General features: G+C 40.7%; 1 long non-coding RNA gene across 3 annotated transcripts in view; it reads left to right on the top strand.

Annotated features, from left to right (window-relative positions):
* LOC101751851 overlaps positions 1 to 24152 on the top strand; it is a 41569-nt gene that overhangs the window by 2784 nt on the left and 14633 nt on the right. Inside the window, exons 2-5 of one of the 3 annotated variants that reach the window (XR_005856044.2) lie at positions 686 to 789; positions 8326 to 8450; positions 8970 to 9052; positions 23702 to 23934. This is a non-coding gene — a long non-coding RNA (uncharacterized LOC101751851). Of the gene's footprint in view, positions 1 to 685; positions 790 to 8322; positions 8451 to 8969; positions 9053 to 23701; positions 23935 to 24152 lie in introns of all 3 variants that reach the window. The other 2 variants (XR_001465557.4, XR_003074073.3) reach the window with 2 other exon arrangements.

The following is a 24152-nucleotide window of genomic DNA, read 5'->3' as shown; positions in this document are numbered from 1 at the left end:
TCCTTCCAACCTAGGTGATACTGTCATTCTCAGTGACTTTCTGCATACAAATACAGCAAGAAGGTTAAGAATTCTTTATATAAAGGAAATAAAATGTTAGAATTCCAGTAAACCAAACAGGGAATATCCTCAGCCAATTATACAGTCAGTGATCTTTCACTTCAACACAAATTATTTGTTTTGTGACAGGGTAACTGAGCCCCATAGAAATAGCTTTTGGTGTCAAAGCAACTTTTATTCCTCATCATCTCTATATTTCTCTTAAATAGACTGGCCATAATTTCAGTTTTCTACTCAAAAAAGATCTGTTGAAAATTCTTGGAGGAAAAAAAAAAAGCTCTGAGCTTTATCACATATAATAACATTACCTTGTCTGTCCTGGCAAAAGAACTGGACTAACGTGAGTGCTCTGGATATTAGAAATATTTTGCATTGCAGATATTGTGAGATATTCCTGAGGCTACAGCAGAGCTTCTTGAATCTAATCACTACAGGGTCAATTTTAGCAGTGTTTTTTTTACATGGAATGTATAACATGTCCCTCAAAACTGACTTGCTTAACATGATGTTTATTGTTCCAGTTATTTACCATCTGGCACAGTCTCAGACAGCCAATGGTTCTGATAGTTTAACAATTTTTTTTTATAGAAGTATTAAGACTTCATAACATTTGTCATTTTACCAGAGTGCTGTAAAAGAAGCGCCGATTCAGAATTACAGAAGTGGTGAGAAGAAAAAGGAGACGTCAAGTAGTGCAGAGAGACAGAAACTCAGATATTAAACTTTCAGGTAGAGTATTTTTTGTGTACTAACTTCTTGTGTACATCAACCTAAGAAATCTTAAAATACTTAAGTACAGGTACCTTATTTTGTAACTATGAACTGCTTTTTTTTTTTTTTTTTGTCAAGGAAAATAGTTTCTGTCTTTGAAACCTAAAGAACCCCTCAGGATGCTCCACTTTGTTGAGGTCTATCAGCAGTTCCTAGCTTGACAAAAGCACAGTACAGTGAAATTCTTCATCAATAGTTAATTTTAACTTAGTGAAACACATATTAAAAGCCAAACACATTCCCTCTTGATCTCTTTCTATCTGCCCCTGCATCTCAGTATGAAAAAAAAAATAGCACATATAGTTAAAATGATCTTTGCTCTCTAACCTTGGGTACTGCTTATGTACGACAATATTGTTCATTTTTAAATATTCACATTACAACATTTTTACAGAAGATTAATCTGGGTTAAAACAGAATACCAAAAAATTGTCTTTTCCATATAAAATAAATAGCTTCCAGGTAAACTCATTTTATCTCTAGATAAAAAATGTATCAAGAAAAAACCACAATAAGGCAGCATACAGCAAGTCTCCTTTATAGCAGTCCAATGTAAAACAAAATGAAGATTATCTGTAGGCGTTAGCTAGCATGTTTATGTATAACATGAGATCACTTTAGTATCACAGCACTTCATGCTGGTTTTCCTGGTTTGCTAGCATGCAAAGCATCATTGTGGAGCACGGCCTTGTGAAAGCCATTTATCAGCACAGTAGGGATGGAAGGGGCTTAGAATTGGTGAGCAAAAGTTTACCGAGGGTAGTCAGGCTTTACCAACCTGATTGCCTTCCCTTTCCTTTGTGTAGGAAGTGGGAGAAATGGATGCCCAAAGAGGTTGTGGATGCCCCATCCTTGGAGGTGTTCAAGGCCAGGTTGGATGGGGCCCTGGGCAGCCTGGTCTAGTATTAAATATGGAGGTTGGCAACCCCCCCGTGTGGTGGGGTTGGAGCTTGAAGATCCTTGAGGTCCCTTCCAACCCAAGCCATTCTGTGATTCTATGATGTAGCTTACTTTCTTGCAAAGCTTTGGTAGTCTCCCAAAGAATCCTTGCAGCCAAGTTGTAAAGATATAGACTACCTAGGTGGACCTCAAGGTGGCTGAAAATTGGCTGAACCAATTTCAAAAGGGTTCAAAGGGTTTCAAAGAGTTCAAAGGGTTGTAGTGACCAGCATGAAATATGACATCTGGTTATGAGTAGCATTCATCAGCATTGGATATTGCAGCTAATAATACTTAAACACCTTTATCACTAACACTGTTCATGGGATGAAGGACATTCTCACTAAGCTTGTGGATGCCCCATGGAGGCAGAGGTTCTAAGACAGAAGGGCTGAGCTGCCAGAAAAGAAGGCTAAGTAAGAAGAGATCTAACTGAACCTACCTGAATAAGGATTATAAAGACAAGCAACACAGACTTGTCGAGAGGCAAACAATGGGAGGATGGGAGGCAACAGCCAAAAATTGCAGCAAGAGGTATTCTGCTTGAATGTAAGGAAAAATGTTTTCACCATGACAGAGATTAAACAATAGACCGAGTTCCCCAGGAAGGCAATGTAACCTCCTTCCTTAGAGATTTTTGAAACTTGGCTAAATAAGGAGCAGAGCAACCTAATCTAGCTTTGAAGTTATTGCTGTTTTGAGCAAAGAGTTAGACTAGTGACTTCCAATGGTCCCTTCTAAACATTCGTCTTTGATTCTATAATTAACTAAGCCCATATTGCTTTATTTGCATCCAAGGGTCCATAGAGATTTGCAAGTGCAGCAGAGAGAGAACAAAGTTCCAACATTTGCATAGCTAAACATATCAGGTACTTTCAGGTGTACTTCTACATCACTATAAAAGGACTGTATTTAAATATTGCCTGACACGTCAAATATAGCAATTAGATACATATTGCTACATCACATGCGACTGAAAATGGACACATAACTTCTGGTAAATAAGTAACTGCAGTTTACTGCATCAAAATCCCTGATTTGCATGGGGATATCATGGGGCAACTTCTAGCATGAGAGCAGGCAGCCTGTACTGCCCCAGGGCCAAGGAGGATTCTATGCACAGCTGGTGGCACAGAGAGAAGTTACTGTAGTACAAACAATGCCCAATAGTCTGTGTGTATTTTCCATGTTACATTTTTCCTGATATTAAAATAGTGCAGCCAAATTATCGGTTGTCAAACTCACCTGACAGTACGCCCCCACTGACTTATTTTCTACAGTTCTTGTTTATTCCTCCATAACATCACTTCCAGTTTTCTGTAGGGTATCCCATGAGTTAAAGTGCAGAGACAATATTTAGTAAGGTGAATTATTCATCAAAGGTATCAGGCTTTCTTTTCTGGCACAGCTGAATCTGTTGCCATCTTTCTTTATTTCAATTTATCTGTCTTTGGTGTTTGGAGAATTTTTCAAAGCTGATTTACCTCAAATCTCCTAAGAGCAGAAAGCCACCTAAAAACAATATTTTACTCAATGAAATAATATAATCTGACATACGTGGAAATGACTGAAAATTATAAAAGAAGGGTCATACTCCACAAAGATGAACCTTGCTTGGTTTTCTGTGTTTCTACAGCATATACAACCTCAGAATTCAAGTCTGGTCACTGATGAGTATTACAATAATGTACAGGAGTGCTCGTGACTATTGTAAAAAAAAAAAACAGGATAGAGATTTTTTACTTAATTTTATCAAGTGGTGTTGTGAATGCAAAGGAATTCTAGAGTGGAAAAAGGGGTTGTGATGTGATTTGGGAAAGCCTCCCCATAAGAGAAGTAGTGACAGAGAAAACGCTGGCCATAGCTTTCATAATACTGTCACCAGTCACCTACTAAATTATGCAACATAAAAGTATTTAGATTTTTGAAGGCTTGTATTAACCCCATTTTATGAAAAAATAAAAGCAGATATACTCAGGCTTGAGTTAGAAGCTAATTTATTAATACATTCACAGAGGACAGATTTATTTTTAAATCCTAGCTGAGAGATCCAGACTTCTTTCGAGTTCTCAGATTATGTAGACCACAGGCTTCAGCAACTTTCTTACTACTTTTGTTCTCATCCACGTTTTATGTATTGGTAAGCTCACTTGCTGATCTTTTTTAGAATTAAGTCTTCAGCCCTCAGTTTCTTCTTTAGGATCAAGCCCACACAACTCATTATAGCATTGCAACCTTAGACTGTAAATGCCTCAGGGTAGAAGGCATTTCTCTGAGTTTAGTACAGTTATCCAGCAGAGCAGGGCACTGATTCAAGGCACATGGATAACAGCAGTAGCTAATTGCTTTCTGGCATTTCTTTGTTAAAATTCTGCTATTGTTTTAAAGGGCAGCTGATTTACATCTTTCAGCAGATTGTACTTTGGCCCCTTCAATGAACATCTGGAAGTTACATTAATATAAATTGTAAAACATACTATTCTTCATTGTCCTGCATTGCACCAAAAGAGAGGTTGTTTTTAAAGCATGCTAGGAATATGGCACTCACATGGCACTACCATGTGAGACATTCTCTTTCAGACCTTTCTTAAGGCAGTGCAAGTAGATCTATGAACAAGAAGTGGAATGTGTGCTGATAGAATACATATGTCTTTCATGAAAAGAGTACATGCTTGTAGAGAGAGTTGGTTCAACTACATTGGTTCAGTCTTTCCTGTCTTTCCATGGCTAAAATTACAAGAAAGCAGCAATGTTTAATTGAGAAAGCACAGTAGTGGAATCATAGAATCACTAAGGTTGGAAAAGACCCACAGGATCATCCAGTCCAACCATTCACCCTTCACCAATGGTTCTCGCTAAACCATGTCCCTCAACACAACATCCAAACGCTCTTTGAGCACCACCAGGCTCGGTGACTCCACCACCTCTCTGGGCAGCCCATTCCAAAGTTCATAAATGAATCTATGGACATAAATGAATCTATGGACTTCCTGCTAAGTCTATTCTTTAATTCATACTTCCCTGAATTTTCTCCTGAATTTAACTTAATTCTTGTTCACAGAAACTTTCTTAAGGGAATTTGCAGCACCAATATAGAGATGATTGACTTGAACAAGAAACAATCACCTTTTTATAATGACATGCATGATTGCTCCTGCAAATCACGTCATTATGATAAAGACTTCAAAAGGAAAGAAGATAATTTACTTATGTACTGTCCAGAAACATTCAGTCTCCTGAAATGAAGCAAAACCTGAAGTTCAGTATGAAGCATAGAATCACAGAATGGCCTGGGTTGAAAAGGACCACAGTGATCATCGAGTTTCAAACCCCCTGCTATGTGCAGGGTTGCCAACCACCAGACCAGGCTGCCCAGAGCCACATCCAGCCTGGCCTTGAACACCTCCAGCGATGTGGCATCCACAACCTCCTTGGGCAACCCATTCCAGTGTGTGAAAAAGTTCTTCCTAATATCCAACCTAAACCTTCCCTGACTCAGTTTAAAACCATTCCCCTCATAAACAATCGTTCTCCCTCCTGTTTATACGCTCCCTTCAAGTACTGGAAGGCCACAATGAGGTCTCCCCGCAGCCTTCTCTTCTCCAAGCTAAACAAGCCCAGTTCCCTCAACCTTCCTCACAGGAGAGGTGCTCCAGCCCTCTGATCATCTTAGTGGCCCTCCTCTGGACCCACTCCAAGAGCTCCACGTCCTTCCTGTACTGGGTGCCCCAGGCCTGGACACAGTACTCCAAATGGAGCCTCACAAGAGCCGATTAGAGGGGGACAATCACCTCCCTCTCCCTGCTGGCCATCCCTTCTTTAATGCAGCCCAGAACACAGTTAGCCTTCTGGGCTGCAAGCACACACTGCTGGATCATGTCCAGCTTCTCGTCTACCAAGACCCCCAAGTCCTTCTCCACAGGGCTGCTCTCAAGGAGATCTCCCCCCAGTTTGTATAAGTACCTGGGATTGCCCCGACCCAAGTGCAGCACCCTGCACTTGGCCTTATTGAACCTCATTAGGTTTTCATGGGCCCACTTCTCCAGCCTGTCCAGGGCCCTCTGGATGGCTTCCCTTCGTTCCAGTGTATTGACTGCACTGCTCAGCTTGGTGTCATCCACAGACTTGCTGAGGGTGCACTCAATGCCATCGTCTGTCATTGATAAAGATGTTGAAGAGCGCTGGTCCCAAGACCGACCCCTGAGGGGCACCACTTGTGACCAGCCTCCACCCAGTAATCTTATGGAAGTCTTCAGAGTTACTGCAGCAAGACCAATCTGAGTTAATCAGGGATGAATCAAAGAGGATATTAATAAAGCAATGACTAGAAGAGTGCTGCAGGGCACTGTGCAGCAGAGTATATTTGTATGTTACAAAGGCTGCATTTATTAAAAAAAAAATTAAAAAGCAGTATATTTTGTTTTGGAGAAAGCAGCTCTCAAATTGAGTTGCCGAGTGATTCCAACTTATCTAAATCTTGTAAAATTACAACAGCCAAGCCTTCTGTTCTTCAGTACAGCCAAGAGCAACCCCTAAAAGTAAATAGCACAAAAGCTTTGACACTAAGCAGAATTTGTAATTCAGCACTAAGCCAGCTGTAGGGTCTCCCATGCAATATTTTTGTGCTCTACTTTATTTTTTCTAACACCTAAGTACATTAGGGAGCTTTAAACACCCTTGATGCTAAGTGTCCTATAGACCTCTGGCATAGTCTCTTCTCTGAAGAGCTTAAAGAACAAAAAGCCGAACAGTGTGAGTTTGTTTTGTCTTTATTCTCTGAGTACAGATGGTGTTCAGTTCTTACTAAGTTAAAACAAATACCAGAACTTAAATATAGCAGCTACATCCTCCAGTAAAGTGATTGCATAAATATGCAAAATTTGCAGCCTTCTTTACGTATTAATTCTAACCACATCTCACCCACTTCATCAGGCAATGTTTTCCCCTGATTATCTTTCACTAATACTCTCATTTCAGAAAGCAAAGCCAGTTCTAGACACACAAGCAACTCTCTGATCACAAACCATCCATAGCTCTGGCTACCTCTGTAGCACATGACAGCTCAGAAGAGCTGTGCTTACCCCTCCAGCTGCCAGTAAGGAAAAGGTGTGTGAGATGAAGACTCAGAGATGGCTATTGCCTAAGTAACAGCTACTGATTTCTACTTTCCCCTTCTCTTCAAGCTACAAAGAGCAAACCCAACTCTTTGCAACTTTCCTCTGAGTTTTCTAGCTCAGATTTTCATAAAAGCATTTGAGTTGGAAGGAACCCTTAAAGACCATCTAGTCCAACTCTCCTGCAATGAACAAGAACACCTACAGCTCCATCAGGGTGCTCAGAGCCCTATCCAGTTTGATTCTGAATGTCTCCAAGGATGGGGCATCCACCATCTTTCTGGGTAATTTGTGCCAGTGCCTCACTACCCTCATCATAAAACACGTTTTCCTTATATCCAATCTAAATGTCCCTTCATTTAGTTTGAAACCATCCCCCCCTTGTCTTATCACAACAGACCCTGATAAAGAATCTGTCTCCTTTGTTCTTATAGCCCCACTTTAGATACTGTGAAAAGCCACACTCAGGTCACCCCAGAGCCTTCTCTTCACCAGGCTGAACAGCCCCAGCTCTTTCAGCCTTTCTTTATAGGAAAGGTGTTCCATCATTTGGATCATTTTCCTCTATGGCTCTCCTTCTTCCTCTGTGCGTCCTGTTTACCACGACAGGAGGCACACAGACTCTGCCAGGCATCTGTCTTCACTCCATAGGATGACAGTATTCGGATCATTTGCAATGACATTAAGCATATATTTGAAAATGAAGGTTTTTATAGGTATCCTTGGTTTTCAGTGCTTAGTATATTTGTTAATATTGTTTGCACCCTAAGGCACCACTCAAAAGCCAATAAATTATTTTTCCCTTTTGTCATGAGACATTTTCTGATTTGTAGCAGGGAGGCATGCATGGTTTTAAAAAAAGATACAGGCCAGGAAGGAGACTAAGGTCACTGTTTTTTCAGCTACACCTCATTTACTCTGTATAACATGTGACCTTTACCTTTTACAAGGGAGCTCAAAATGGTCACTTTAGAAGTCGTTGGTACTTGTGCTCCATTAGTACCTAAAGCCATCTGAGTCCAGACTGCTAAACAGTCTTTGCCTTAGGGAACATTTGCTCTGCACCTTTCCACACCCTTATTGCCCATTCCACCCCAAGGCAGACTGGATGCAATTAAGGATAACTGTAAGGATGACTGCTGTTAATGTGAACGTTTTCCACCGCAAACTGTGTGGATGCCAATTCTCTTCAAACACAGTTCTAATTTCATGTCATTCATCCACTCTCAGTAGTAACGAAGTCTGAATTGCAAACCATGCTCTAGTTTCCACTCATGCAATCGTCTATCTATCCAGTTTTTCTTCCTTTTAATTGAAAAGGAGAGGTTATGAAATTTTCATTCCTGGGCAACCATGCTAGCCCTGCTTTGAGCAGCGGATTTCACGAGAGATCTTCAGGGAATCTGATTTTTTCTCTGATTTCTTCTTTTTATAAAAGCAGATGGAATGAGTGCCCATGTGCAAGCTTTGGTAGCAGAACAGCTTCAGGGGTTGGCCTTCGTGAGAAGAGACCTCCATCTCCAACAGAGCCAGTGATCTCTGAAATACACCTGCTGCAGGATAAAGGTGAGCCCATGGAGAGGAACCCACAAAAGAGTGAAGTGGACCCTGGGAAACAGAGGGATAGTATGGGAAAGTGTTTTTATTTTTAACCAGCAACAAATTAAATCGATCTTCCCCAAGTTGAGTCTGTTTTATCCATGATAGCAATTGGTAAGCAGTCTCCTTTTCTTTATCGCAACAAAATGGTGCTGCCATGCAATTTATTGGCTTTAGGTAACAATGATAAAACTTTAAATTGTAGGTTTCTGATCTTTGTTGTGAGTGCTGATCTTTTGAGTGCATAAAAACAAGCATGATACATAAAGGCAACGTACTTTTTCTCAACAGGATTAACAAAAAACCTCACAGCATTAAGGCAAAACTAAGTAATAGTGAAACAGAGTTGCTTAATTCAAACTGAAGGAATGGCTCAGTTTCACAAATAAAGGCAAGCTGTAATCACTGTTACCTCCCTCCACTGAATGTATTTTCTTTCCTAAATCTTAATCCTCTGCTTGCACTAATGTTTGCTTTTTTTTCCAGATCGAAAAGAAATATCTTCCTGGCAGCACTGCGTATGGAAGGAATAAGGAAAGTAACAAGGAGAAAGTTGCGCGCATTTACAAGTGAGTACTGTGAAAACTAATAAAGTAGTGCCTAAGCTTTTATCATACTTGTATTGATAAAACCTGCTTTGAATGATTCAGAACTGGGCACTTGCAGATCAAAAGAAGCAAAGTTCCGAACACTTAGCAGCTGCTTAAAGCTGAGTTTCAGGTCCAGTTGACAGCTGGAATTAGCAATGACAAGTGAAGCATGTCACATTGGATTCGCAACATCAAATCTAGCCACCCTGCTTGCAACATATACCAGCACTAGCTGCACACAAAGAATATGGGGAAAAAAAAAAAAAAGAAAAGAAAAAACAGGAGGTGAGTTTATTAATAAAAAAGCTTTCTCCTGGAGAGGAGAGAGAAGATGCTATTTATTATTGATTGATTTAATGTCATAGTTCTTTGTGACACATTGTAGACATGCATGGTCCTGCCAGAAGGAACTTGTCTTTCTAAATGTGTGCAAACACTCAGGATGAAGACCATTAAAATGTAAACAGAAGTATGGTCTATTTTTGACTAAGTACTTGTGTGGGCTAATTGGTAAGAGATAATCATAGCTCTGTAACTATAAGTTCCTTGTCTCCAAGACTTCTCCAAGTACCCAGCTCTGCAGAAGTTGCTGCAGTTGAATTTCTGAGTGCTACTGCCATTTACTTCATGTATTAGCAGACCAAAGCAAATCTTTTCCCTCCAACCTCTCATGATTTATGATTTTAGATATTGCTTACATAGAGGAGTATGTAAAAATTACCAGTTTTAATGGAAGGTGTACCTATTGGTCATAACAACTGTGGAACAACTTAGACCAGGATTCAAAAACACAGTAAGATAAGGACATTGCTGAGAGTAGAGGGAGTTCAGGGTAGATTTCAGCTCAGGTACTTCAGTTGGTACCTGAAAGTGGATGTGATAACTCCCAGCATAACTATTCTAGTAACAGTACAGAAATAAATACAGATTGGAAGTTGCGAATTTCTAAAGAAGAATTTGCATATCTGCATCTTTTCAGTTACAACTGAGGGAAAAAAAATCACACAATGTAATTTGTGCATTCAGTACTTAGACTGTCAGAATGATAAACAAAAAACTAAATTTTATAGGTTTTGTCACCCATTTTGAATTGCCAGCAAAAAGTTACTAAGACTAGCGAACGGCTGCCTAATTAGTCCTAAGTTTGTAGTTCTGGTGCACTAAAAATAGCAAAATGGATTTCCCTTCCCTGCCAGCCCATTGATGTTGAGTAGTACCAGCTAGTTATTTTCTGTATGATTAATAATAATGCAGTTATCATCAAGTTTACACATAAAATACATGTATCTGCATAGCTGTTTGCCCTGACTCACCTCTGTAAGATAACATGAGGAAAAACCATGCACTGCTTTCATTTTTATCAGGCAGACAGTGCTGGCTGTAGATGACTATATCATGCCTTGACATTCAGAACCTGAGCTGTTGTCTTCTGTGTTTTGTCTTCTGTGAAGAAAATGTGTGCAATAGCACCGTAGATTTATTTTTAGTCAGCTTATTTACCTTATTCCATCTGTTCAAATCAAAAACGTAATGATAAGGACAGGTAAGAGGCTGGGGCAGATGTACAGGGGTGGTTACCTTTCATCTATTTCATGCAATTCTTCATGTTCAGATTTAATAAATGAGGACTTTCTGTTTTCACACTCGGTACAAGCATTAGCTGAAATAAATGCCCATGAAAGAGCAGGTAAGAAGCAACCATTTCAGAAATAAGACAACTTGTCTTATCATTTCAGAAATAAGAAAATTTGTCAGTTCTCAGGGAAAAAAAAAAATCAATTCTTAACTGAAGTTGCCATAAATATGGTAGCTGAGACTTTTAACTTGGGTTAGTGTTAAATGAAAACTTCAAAAAGAAATGTGAGTATAAAACCTAGACCCTTCTGTCTACTAAAACCCAGCTGTCTTATCTTCATCTTTGCACAAACTAGGAGCATACTTTCTTCTATCTTTGGAATATATGCACATCCTACAGGGAAACAAGGAAGCTGCTGATTTTGATTATGTTTTTATACGTTGAGTTTGAAGTACCCAAATGAAACTTTCCAAACTTTTGCCTTTCAAACTGCAGTTGTATTGAGTAAAAACTGGAGTTGTATGGCCATCGCAACTTCTTGGGAGCCAAAGATACCTATGAGGAAACATGGCGGTGAACTACCCTTTCTTTGAAAAACAGAAGTTAGATAAAATGCTGGTCAACTGTGGACTTCCTTTTCAGCATACTCTTGGTAACAGAGAGAAAAAAAGCTTAAATTTTGTGTCCTGTGCTAGCACGTGTACTGACTGAATTCAAAGTCCTGTCTTCTCCTAAGAGCATACTCGGAGTCAACTGTCCTACAAATGAGGTCAGGATTTCCCCTACCACAAACTACTCCTTTTATCTTCCTTATTATGTGCAGTATCTTCTAGCTAAGAAAACCCCAGATCCTACTGTCTACTTCTATTTAACTCTTGCTAGGCCTACTTCCATATTTTCTGAAAGCAAAACAAAGATTTGATTTTCACTATGACTTAATCCTATTCAAGTTTCACAGAGACTTAGAAAATTTTGATGATGAAGTACCCCAACACATGTTCCCACAGCCACTAAATGAGCTCATGTCTGAGCCAGCCTGAAATTAGAGCCTAGGACTTGTTAAATTAGTTCCCTATAATATCTGCACAGATCTGACTGAACACCACTCTTAGAGAACAAGGAAATATTTCCCAGATCAGACTTCTAGTTGTCCTAAAGAGGAAGAATGCTGTTTTCTAGCTCTGAAGGTCATGAGGAGGTGACAGGAGTTATTTCAATTGGTAATGACAGAAAATATTCATTCAAATACATTCAGTATATCAAATGACATTTTAAAAACCCTTTAAGGGTGAGATGGACACAGCTGCAGGCAACTGCTTTTGTCTAGTCAGGAGTAGGGCATGGAGAGGTCACATTTGCTCCAGCCTGCATTATCTTACACAAATCACACTAGAAAAATACTTCTAAAGGCTTCTTGAAAAGCTTAGATTTGACAACCTAAAATTCAACTATAAAAATTAAGGCATAAAAAATCCTGGAAGTTAAAAAATAATAGTAATAAAAAATATTGTCATCAATTCCAAAGAACAAAAATTTGGAGGATCTGTCTTTCAGGAAAGTCATCTTAGCTGCTGTCGTGTGTCATGAATAACTGTGGCTTCACATGAAGTCTTTTTCACAATGGTCCTCCCAGTTTTATCTCTGCTGCAGGCAGCAGACGAAAAATATTAAGGGTCAGTGGGCTACATCAGGAATTGGCTCCAAGGAATTTTGTGAGATTAAAAGCAGAGTTCTTTTAAAAGCTATTGTATTTCCCAAATAATAGTTTTAAAATCTAATTGTAAGTATAAATGAGACATGTTTAGGAGAAATATTGGTTTATGTATGACACTTCCTTCAACATAGTTACATCACTCGTGCTGAGATAGGCTAACTTCCTTGACAGCAATGTGCTGACTGTAGACTTGCTGTTTATAGAACTTCTTTTATCCCAATATGTACTCTCTCACCATAAGGGAAATGTCTTTTCCTGAAATAAACACACACCAGCACTGAATTCAGAGCAACCACAACTGTATTTTAGCCCATTGCAAATGAAAACAGAACCCAACCTGATATAGCAGAGTCTGCAATGGCTAAAAGATCCCTTTGTCAGTTTTCATATTAATAACCTCCTCCACTCATTCCAGAAGGTTATGGCCCAGCAGCTTGCAATTTCTTTGCTCATTGCCTACCTAAAAGCATAGAGCCTGTCCTTAACATGATCCTAAGACTTTTCTCTGGAATTATTAGTTTAACAATCCTCCACTCTGCTGTGGTATTTAAATACACTTAGACATGCTCATGAATTACCCTTCATAACCTCCATTATGAATTCATGGCTATCATACTACACCAATTAGTTACTGTTAGATGTTCAAACAATCAATTTCATGCTTTCTCTCATGCTCTGGGCTTAGAAAAATATTTACAGAGCTCTCTCATTAGCTTTTGTCAAATCCTTTTTTTTTTTCCCCTCCACAATACAAAAGCCTTGGCAACAGCTTACATCCTGTGCTGCCTGCCTATCACACTGATCAGTATTGCCTCACTGCTGCCTTTAATTCCCCTCAGTGACTGTATCCATCTGTTGTTTCTCATCATACATCTCAAAAGTAATTTGGAGCAGGATTACCTTTTCGTTTCAGATTTTTATTGCTTCAGTCACAGTGGGATCAGGTTTTTTGGTGACTGAAATTCCAACATATAACGTCCACAGTAGTAAGAAAAGGAGAGACAGACAGGAATATGCCTAAAACACCCTGTGATGGGAGGAAGTCAGAGTGCTGCCCATCCTCTGTTTATATCCTTTTTCTTTCAGTTATCATCCTCATTGCTATAGAGGAAGCCCAAGCATTCTAGGAAGGATGAAAATCCAGTTTAAAACAGGAAGGTAATTCTAGGGGGGAGAAAAATGTTACTTACCCAGTTTGCCGTGAGCTTCAAAACTCTAGCAAAGCACGTGCAAAACTTGTCATGGCTGCTTTTAACCACTAGGAGACGTATTCAGACCACCTCCCGTCTGTAACAGACATGGCACGTTTTAGCTTTTAGGTGAAGGGAATGGTAAGGATCCTCCCTCACCCAGGGCTGCAGTAACCTACAGACCATTCATCCTCGTGTCTGGGATTGGCAAACTCCTGGGACACCCAGGAATGCTCAGTGTGTCTCGATCTGAGCTGAGACATAAGTTCCAATACAACATAAACTCAGATTTCTTCACTGTCCCAGACTTTTGAGTGTGATCACGCCCAGCAAGGACAGACATATTAACAGAGCTCCAAATTAACAGGAAGTCACTTCAGCTGAAGAATCCATTGTCATTAATGACCCCATCCTATTTTCACACAGCTCTGTGCTCTTCTACAAGGAGAAGCAGACATGGCTTGGCTAGGATTGTTACTTGCTATGGGTTAATGTGCTTTATTGCCTGCAGCTGCCATAAAACCTGAGGACACTGGGTGTTAGACTGCTGTAAATATTAATTCTTGCAAAGCTCCAAAAATGTCTGTGGGAGATTTTGCACACTGACGATAATCATAATTTCAAGGCTCAGATATCACAAATTTCTTTAGGGAAGTACAGCTGCAGAAAGACTGGAATCTCCATATCCAATTCCAGATTGAGCAAACAGGCTTCAGAGGGGAAGAGCTTCAACAATGGGGGGGAAACAACTTCAACAAAGCTTTTACTTTAATTGAGAAATAATTGATGAATTCTGTCCAGTGTATCAGGTTCACACACACAGAAGTTTGCAAGACAAATCCACAAAATTGTTACATATTCCAAAGCTCAGAAAATTATATAGAAAGTAGACCTTTTGTTAACCTTTTCATCATCCTAAGAAGAAAGTAACGCATAAATCTATATTTAAAATGCACATGCAATTTTTGCAATACGCCTTTGAGAGCAGAAGCTTGTCTCAGTATTTCCTTGCCTATTACAGATGGGAATGGGGAGGTTTAACTAATTGATGCTTTGAGAGTTATTTAACTTCTGTATGATGCAACAGGACTGTACAGTGATATATAAAGAACGAGCACTGAATAAACACATAAATAGTCCACAGATGAAATTTAGTTGTATGAGATTTAGCATTCAACAGCCAAATGCCACTTGCTACAATTGCAGAAATGAGCGTCACTACTGAAAGGCAGCATTTTGATACTGTTTAGCCTGGGGAAGGAACTCTCTCACCCTCCAGGGACTGAGCCACATCCTACTGTGGAGAGGAAGAACTTCAGTGATAGGCTTCTTTCTTCTTTTTTCTTAGTCTTTAAAAGTCCATAAAAGTGTTGTAGTAACTATTTCATAGGAAAAAAAAAAAGCACCAAAGTTGTCTTTAATGAAGTTCGTGGCAGCAAAGTGGTCAGTGTGTTATGCTTTGGACATAGGTTTGAATATTGCTTGGCTAAAAAGCTGAAAGTCAGCTGGTTCAGCTATCAGTTGTATCCATATGGTCAAACAAATAGGTGAGGCAGCAACACCACAGGTGCACACTAGCCAAAAAGCCCTGTGGTCACTGCTACACTCCCAGTGTGTGTCTTCAGGGCTGGACCTCATTTCCCAGCTTGCTGTGCAGCCCCAAGGTGAATCATTTCACTTGCCAGCCATACATTTCTCCCCTGTGAAACCTTCCCTTATCCATGGGGAATTGCTTCCTAACATATGCAAAGTGCTTTTAGAAACTCTGATTAAAGGGGTAAATTTAGATATTTAGAAGCAGTACATGAATAATCTCAGAGATCAGACTACATTTATAGCATCTGATATTGACACACCGACAGCTTTTTCTAAAAGGAAGCAGTGTCATAGCCATGGATTGTGGGTTTTTTTGTTGCTGTTTTGTTTTTTTTTAAAGATAGCTACATGCAGAAATCTTTCCAGCAACATGCAATCATTTGTGCAAATAATTTTGGAGCAATAGCAAACTGTAGTTTCCTAGACTTGCACTGCTTTCCACAGCTAAAGAAGAAAAAAATAGAATATGATTTACGTAATTGTTTGAGTTGGAAGGGACCCTTAAAGGTCACCTAGTCCAACTCCCCTGCAGTGAACAGGGACACCTACAGCTACGTCAGGGTGCTCAGATCCCTGTGCAGCCTGACCCATCCATCACCCCTCCGGGCAATGCGTGCCAGTGCCTCACCACCCTTATTGTACAAAACTTTTTCCTTATATCCAATCTAAAACTCCCCTCTTTTAATTTGAAACTATTTCCCCTTATCCTTTCAAAAAGCACCCAGTGAAGCTTTTCCCACAGCAGCAGCACCTATGAGATGTCCATCCCACCTTGATTCTCAAACAAGGTACAGTTTGACAGCCTTTTCTTTGGTAAGGATGCTTACAGGTGTTTTCTCTTCTACCCATCTGCCTGTTTTCACAAAGGCAGCATATTTCTGCTCAAAATTTTGCCTTTCTGATTGAAAACATTTTAAAATTATTAGCAAGAGAAAGAAGGATAGGGAAAAATCCATCATGTACCACCGCGATCAGTCACGAACCTACAAGTCTCTGTAGGAAACCAGTCAGAAAACATGCAATTAAGTTAGCCAGCATCAGAGAAAGATGGGAAAACACAGCTCTCATCAGACAGGATGGAAATGCTCTGGCAGTGAAAAATAACCATTTTGTGTGAAAGTTGCCTTCCAGGCAGTGCAGAACATCCATACCCAACCTTTTCCTCTGGAATCTAGCCTTGAATGGATTTTTTGCTCAGCTTGTGTATGCTGCTGCCATTTGGAGGAAGCACCTACTGCCTTTATCGGATCTCCATTACAAAAAGCAAGAATAGATGGGTAAATCTGATTTTCATTTCCCTGCTTAGAGAAAATAAATTCTGTAGGAAGGGCACAGAGAAGGGCTGACAGCTTCCTGAAGACAAGAAAACCTCCTCTGGCTCCTTTCCCAGTAGAAAAGCATTCACTGTCATGCTGCTAATTGTGCCACACACATCTGTACCTTTTTGTGCTTTTCAGGGAGTTGATAGCTGCTGCCATAGATCCAGCTCTTGTGCCACTGCCCTCCCTGCTCTGCAGGGTTAATGTTTGCGAGCAAGTGCACAATCATTTGTTTATACTCAGCTGCACGGACAATACAGACACAGTTATGTGCAAACAACACCTCTTCTTGTAGGCAGCAAGTCACATCTCATGCCTGATGATAAGTAAGTAATAAGTAATGAGTAAGTGTAAGTCATGTGCAAATTCATTTCTGGCCCGTGTCCAAATCTCCACTTACCTTCCCAAGTATGAACATACAATGTTAGATAGCACTGGATACCTAAACCAAACCCCTTCTTAGTTTTCTTGAAGAACTGCAGCTCCCTTTGGTCTCTCCCACATCACAGGTTGGAACAGCCATCCTGCTTCCAAGCTACATTAAGCAGCACACTTAAGCTATTACTGTAGCATCAGAAACGACTTCTAACAGTAGTTCAGAGGCCTCCAGAGACCAGGCTTGGTAAAGCCTGGCCCCCACAGCCTGTAGTCATGGGTAGCAGGTGGCCTGAATTGCTCTCATGAATTTACTATGCCATATTACTCCATCTGTCACAGGCACCATAAGGTATGCTCACCCTGCATACAAAGCCTGCCACACAGGGTGGGCTGTCCAGCTGGGGCTGTGTCTGCCTGTGAGTTCCTCCAAGGCCCTCATTTCCCCACCTCCTGAATCACTGACCTTACAGGTAGAGATTTTACAGGGTGATCAGTCCCATGCAATTTGCTGTGAATCCTCTTAATTTTTCTATGTGCTTTCTGCTCTGATGAATTTTCCTGAGAGTGATCATTACCAAGCAAAATTATGTGGATACTGGGGTCTATTAACCAGAAGTACTTAAGCACACAACAAAAACTTAAAAATTATATATGTTCAGGCCTGTAGGAGAAAGGAAAGGATAAGGAAGAGAGAAAGAAAAATGAAGGAAGAAAGGGAGAGAAATAGAAGAAAAGAGAAGAAGAAAAGAGAGGAAGGAAGGAAGAAAGGAAGAAGAAAGGATCAAAAGAAGGAAGGAAAGAAAGAAAGAAAAAGATTGAAGGAAAGAAGGAAAGAGAGAAGGAAAAGATGGAGGAAGGGAGGACAGTACAATGAAAGATAGAAAGATAGAAGGAAAGAAGGAAAGAAGAAAGGAACTAATCATGATTAAGTGTATCTTCCAAACTGTACATACCATTGCCACTAGTCTGAGATTCAGGGTGAGGGAGATTGCTTGTGCACATTTCTCAGAGCATGAGCGTGTCTGAGCATCATACCCTCATTTGACAGGCTTTGAAATATTATTGCAATTTGAATATCCTGGCTAAAGGTTGCAGCACTTCAGATGCACTTTTTAACTTCAAAAAAGGCAGACCTAGCAGTGCAAATTAGTCACAGCTTTGGAACGCCTAAGAAAATGCATTAAAATTAGAGCAAAGCCTTAGCTTCAATACAGTTTTTTCATTAGTTGCAAACTGCTTATAACATTTTTTGTCTGTTTCCTATTTATGTTCTGTTTCCTATTTATGTTCTGAGAGACAGACTTGCTGGATATTCTCTTCAACCAGGAGCACCTGAGTGCTTCATCCCAAGCTGTTCTCAGTGATTTCCTTGCTAATCATTTCTGCCCTTGAAGATTTAGTTCAAACTCCATACCCACTTCTAACCAGCAAATCACAAAATCATAGAATGGCTTGGGTTGGAAGGGACCTTAAAGATCATTTAGTTCTAATGTAGGGAATTTTCTAGAATCTGAGCTATATTCTTTTTTTCATCCATTGATGTTTGTGTTATCATCAATGTTTTCCTGCTGTGTGAGCCTGCAGCAAAGTCCTTGCTATTAAACCTTACCTTCTAAGGTACAATAGGAGAGGAAATGTGAAGGGAAATGCCCTTTTTCTGATCACATGGAGGCCCTGACAGCTAAGACAGAACCAAGCTGAAATACAGATGAAGTCAAAAGGATGCACACAAATGCCAGACCTGTCCCCTCTCATTGCAGCTGGAGCAGGATATTTGGCCAGGAAGGAAGCCACCCCCTCAGCCCAGTGGGATTTCCCTGTTCTGCAGAGTTCTACTGGGATGTGAGAGTCCCACCATATCCTAAGCAATTCTCCATCTTCCTCCTGCACCACCAGCAGCAGCTGCTGCCTCGCTGCTGAAATTGCTCTTGAGTTTTATGGGGAGCTAATCACAGCAAAGGGTGTTGGGCAGATATACCAGCCTGGGCAGCATCTGGCTGGGATAGGCAAGGTGTGGCTGCAATAAGGAGTGCAGGACCCCTGGTTTGTTGTCCAGCCCTAGCACTATGCCAAGGGAGAATTTCTTCAGGCCTATCTGGGTTATGGTTATTAGACATGTCCAAATGTTGCCCAGTGATGAACTCTGACGGAGAAAAGAAGATGGTTGGTTGTTTTTTTCATTAAAGGAAGAAGTTTCTTTTCTTACAGCTGGACTTGGTTTAAACAGCCTTACATCAGTTTTAAAGACACATTTTGCTCATGAAGAGATCTTGTTTGAACTAATTTCCTTGAATGTGTTCAAGAAACATGTAGAAATGGCATTGAGAAACATGGTTAGTGGGTATGGTGGTGATGGGCTGATGCTGACTTGATGATCTTGGTGGTCTTTTCCAACCTTAATGATTCTATGATTCTATGATAATTCCCATTTGGAATGCACCCACCAAGTGCAGTGCTGGTGAATTTGCTCAAATTCAGGGATGAAACCAGAAATTCTGTGGTCATACAGTTAAAGAGAGCCAACAGCTCTACATGTTTTACACTTCAGGAGAGGTGGCAAACAATGTCTGTAGCAGCTTTAAGATACTTAAACTTCATAGTTATGTAGACTGGAAGTATGAGGTGGGGCATGACAAGAATGAATGACCATCAGTCGAAGGGTCTGAGCAGAATGACTGAAAATCAGGATTTGAGCTAGAGATTCTGAAAAGAAGCTGGAACAGGACAAGACCTGGGAGATTTCCTTCCTCCTAATCCAGCTAAGCCTGACTACCATCCCACTACAGCTGAGATATCCTAACTGAGCTATTGTTGTAAGAATGTTAGCTCACTCCTGTTTCACAGATGTGCTTCTTCCTGCCCCTACCATGAGCAATTCCCTTCTGATGATGCCCTGCATCATGTCTCATACGGCTTCTAGCCAGGCAGTGGAAGACACAGCACTAGATGCTTCTTGTTATGATTCTGGGGAGCTTGAGGAGATTTGGAATTTTTCTGTCGGCATTATCACAGTTCCAACTTCAGCCTTCATTGTCCTCCATGGATGTTGGGCTTTCCTCTGGGCAGTAGCGATGTTGGAGCACTGTGAGCAAAAGCTGGGAGGTTACCAGGAGAGGAAATGCTTTGAAAATGAGATCTCCTACTTCTGTGCAGTGCAACGGGCTATTTTAGGACCAGATTGTGTCAGAGATACGGCTGGGACAGGATTAGTGCAGCTGCCAAAGGAAATGCTGTTGTATCCGAAGCTTCTCAGCACATAAGACACCGTGCACAGACAGAAACCCTCCAGGCTCATTGGTTCCTCCCCTCCCCATTTGGCACAGACTCTGGGCTCAGAAACCAGGAGTTTCTGCAATAACAGGCATTGGTTTACAGCAACACAAAGGAGCAAGCCCACCACTTGCTCCTTCCTGTATTAGTAAGGATTGCACCTTCCTGGATGAATAATGATTTTCCCAAAAACTCTGAACTATAGCAAGAAGAAAAGGTTGAAAGAGCAGACAAAAATCCAGCAGTCCTGAGTGCATTTAGCAACATCACTTAGAAAACATCAACTCCCATGGATATCACACCCACTTGTCTGCATCAGATTCAGTGATTATCCCATCCAGCTGCAGCTCCCCAGCTATTTAAATGATGTCAGATAATTAAATGTACTATGAAAGCTGCTACAGTACGTGTCACAGCTCTGCTGAATTTCACCAAAGACTACTCCAGTGAAATCCTCAGTTCTTAACTTACCTCCTAAGCAATCTGTTGGGACTGACTGGCTGCACGCATTGCTCAGACCTTCAGTGCAGAGGTCACATCTGCAGAGGTATCAACCTTCAGCATGCAGTACCCAAAAGCATTTGCAGCAGCCTGACTCCTCCAAGCTATGTCTTCATGCTACGAGCTGGAAAAGCTGCAAGCCACACTGCAGGGCCCTGCAGACCTTTGTCAGTGAATATGCTGAACGGTCGCTCCAAGAATTACCTGTGGATTTATTACCCTTCAACATAATTTGAGAAGAATGTTGCCTTCTCTATTCTTGTAGAGATTTACAGCTGCCTAGAAACTGGCCCTTTTTCTTTTTTAATTGAGTGATCTGTCTTTTGGGGAAATATTTTATTTTGTGCTGTATGTTTCAAGGTCTTTGACTGTGTCACTTTCACTTTATTTAGCTGTGCTGTCACAGCAGCCTTGTGTACTCTCAGTTCCACTATCCCTGGCAACCTTCATGGCTCATATGCTCATCTTTCCTTTTATGCATCTCCATGATTCTTCCCAAATTGCCTCATGAGACTACTACGTGGCCCTAAACCAGGACTTATCTACATGGAAGACCGTTCCAGAGATTTGGGGTTAACTTCTCCCTGTAGACAGACTTCCTACAGAACACACTCACAGTTGGGAGTTTGAGCGGTCACAGTTCACTGTGCCATTGTGCCACTGTGAATCAGTGCAAGCACTAACTCACAGAATGTCCTTGGTTAATGGAGAAAGGTCAGTGCAGAACTGCATTGGAGGTATGATCACAATCAACAATCAGATATATATGAGGCTTAGAAGAGATGGGATGGGATAGGATATGATAGGATGCAATGAGGTAGAATTTCATAGAATGATTAAGGTTGGGTAAGACCACTAAGATCATCTAGTCCAACCACCAACCCATCACCACCATGCCCACTAAACTATGTCCCTCTGTGCTATATCTCCCCTTTTCTTAACACTCCCACAGGTGGTGACTCCACCAGCTCCATGGGCAGTCAGTTCCAATAGCTCACCGCTCTTCCTGGAAATAATTTTTTCCTAATATCCAACCTGAACACCCCCTGGTGCAACTAGAATGGGATGTTATTTAATACAATCACAGTACATGTGATTGCAGTCACTAGTAGACTGTCTTCAGTGCTTATCATGCTGTTTCAAATATAAATAACAAGGCTGTGGAGTTCAGGGACAAGCAGTGTTCTTACAGTAATGAATGAAAGAAAAACTAAAAGAATCAGAGAAATTTATCTGGGAAGGATAAGATGCAATAAATCAAATAATACGTGGTCTAGGACACGTGGATTAAAAGTGCCTGTTTCCTATAATAAAGGAACAAAGTGTCACTCGAAGAGATGAGAAATAGCAAATTGTAACTTTACGAGAGAAGCACTTGCTCAGTGTAACTGCAAAATATGGAGCTGTGGTATTCTCTTAAAGCCAAAAAGAGAGAAATCTTGATATGGTAAGAGATACAGGTACACATATAGTTGCAGTACTGAAAGCTAAAAGACTCTTTTAGAAGAGAGAGAAACAGTTCAGTATCTATTATATACAGGCAACTGATATTCCTCCATCAGGGAAAAGAGGTATCAGAGTCTGTTTCTGCCCCCTACAGATGTCTCTATTCCTAAGCCCTCTCAGAAAGCAGCTACCCCACCAAATGGCTATGCATCCACCAGTACAGTGATGTCTGTGTTCCTAAGGAATAATAACAGCACTGAAGGCAAAGGAGCTGTCTCTTATTTCCAGAAATGTATAACGTCTGCCTATTGTGCCCTTGGTGGTACTTAACATGGCTGTGCACACTAGAGCTACTGTTTAGAAAGGGCTGTCAGTGATGCCAGTTCAGCAAGTGAAAAATATTATGTCTGAAAGAGCTCTGATTTGGTGAACTTTCATGAGAGCTGACTTCCAGCTCTGGTTGCCCTGGAAACACTGGGATGGTGAAGACATGGTGTCTCAGGGCAGCTTTGTCCTTGAGGTTTGCTTGGTGTGAGGAGCCTCAGCCAATGCAGCCCTTGCTGTGACATCAACAAGGGCATTGACTTAGCATCACAGAAAGGCTTCTATAGAATCATAGAATCATTTGAGTTGGAAGGAACCCTTAAAGATCATGTATTCTAGCTCCTCTGCAATGGACGGGGACATTTATAGCTAGGTCAGGTTACTGACCTCACTTCAGGGAGGGTCAGATTTCTCCTTTCTGGAGTTACTATCAGTTTGTATCCATCCCAGTCCTTTTGAGCTGAGTTTTCTTAGCTCAAGTGTACATCTGTGCCATCAGGCAGCTACCTGTGGCTGTGACTCATTCCCCTAGATGGGTGCAGACATGGAGTTTCTCATTTGCCCTGACAAAGCTGTAGAGGGAGCTCAGGCAGCTCAGACATATCCTAAAAGGAAGCTTGCAGTGAATTTAGTCTTCTGGCTGAGGTATGACACTTTGCTACCCAGCACACAGCTGTTCTCCAGCTGCATAGCAAGACGGAGCCAGTCCAACTGTTCTAAGTTCTATTACCATATTTCCTCCAGTGTTCTCAGCTGTGTAGCCTCAATACTACATGAAGCTGAGAAGCTCCAAATTTACAGTTTTTGGTCAGAGTTATGTGCGCTCAGCTCCTCTCAGACCTGGAGTCTGTTTTATTCTGCTCTATAGGGAGATGTTTTGTGGCCAAGTTCCTCCCTCAGTTCCAAGGATTTACAAAATTCAAATACAATGTTATTTTCAACCAGAATCAAAATCTACAGATTACAATGCATTCTAGGAATTAATGGGAGTGTCTTTACTGCAGAGCTCTTAATCTGTTGTGACAGTGAAGTGATGAGCGCACACCAGAATATCATGACCAGGACCTAGCCACAACTGGTGTGTGCTTGTTTTTAAAAGAAAGAAGTGTTTAATCTTTAGTATAATTAATTATGATAATTGTTCTCTGAGGAGTACTTTCCACTTAGGAATCTCTGAGCTTTTTCTGTACCAGTTTGATTGATGGCACCATTCGGTGAGATATGTGGTATCTGTGACCATGGGCAGGTCACTTAGTAGCTCTTTAACTACTCTGTTAAAGTAATGAGGTTAATGATAACACCCTATTTCACCAGCATGAAGATGCTATTCAAGGTCAGAAGAAGAAGGTCTTCTATCTACGTAGAAGGAGGTGGAGACCATATAAACACTCATTGAAAGAGACCCATGAAGAAAACAGAAGTAGGGGAAAGCACTACAGCTGGAAAATAAATCTTGACAATCCTCCATTCTTGCTGTCAGACAACACCAGAAGCACACTGGCTTCAAGCAGTCCAGTATCAAAGTGGATTTGGAGATTTGGCTATTGGTAAGCTTTCCATGGATATATTTCTGGTAAATGCATTAAGGCTAAGTAACCACTAGGATTAAACACAAGATTTGAGTAAGATTTGAGTTTTTTATCCTCTCAAAAGTGGGCTTCCTATTTGTTTTGTTATTAACAAGTATATATGGCAGAAACATATTCAACATTATTATACATGAGGTAAATAACTCACGATTAAAGGAAGTTATAATAGTAGCCAG

Source organism: Gallus gallus, chromosome 2, assembly GCF_016699485.2.
Source record: "Gallus gallus isolate bGalGal1 chromosome 2, bGalGal1.mat.broiler.GRCg7b, whole genome shotgun sequence".
NCBI lineage: Eukaryota > Metazoa > Chordata > Aves > Galliformes > Phasianidae > Gallus > Gallus gallus.
The sequence above is the reverse complement of the archived record's forward strand: the minus strand, read 5'-3'. Positions and strand labels throughout refer to the sequence as shown.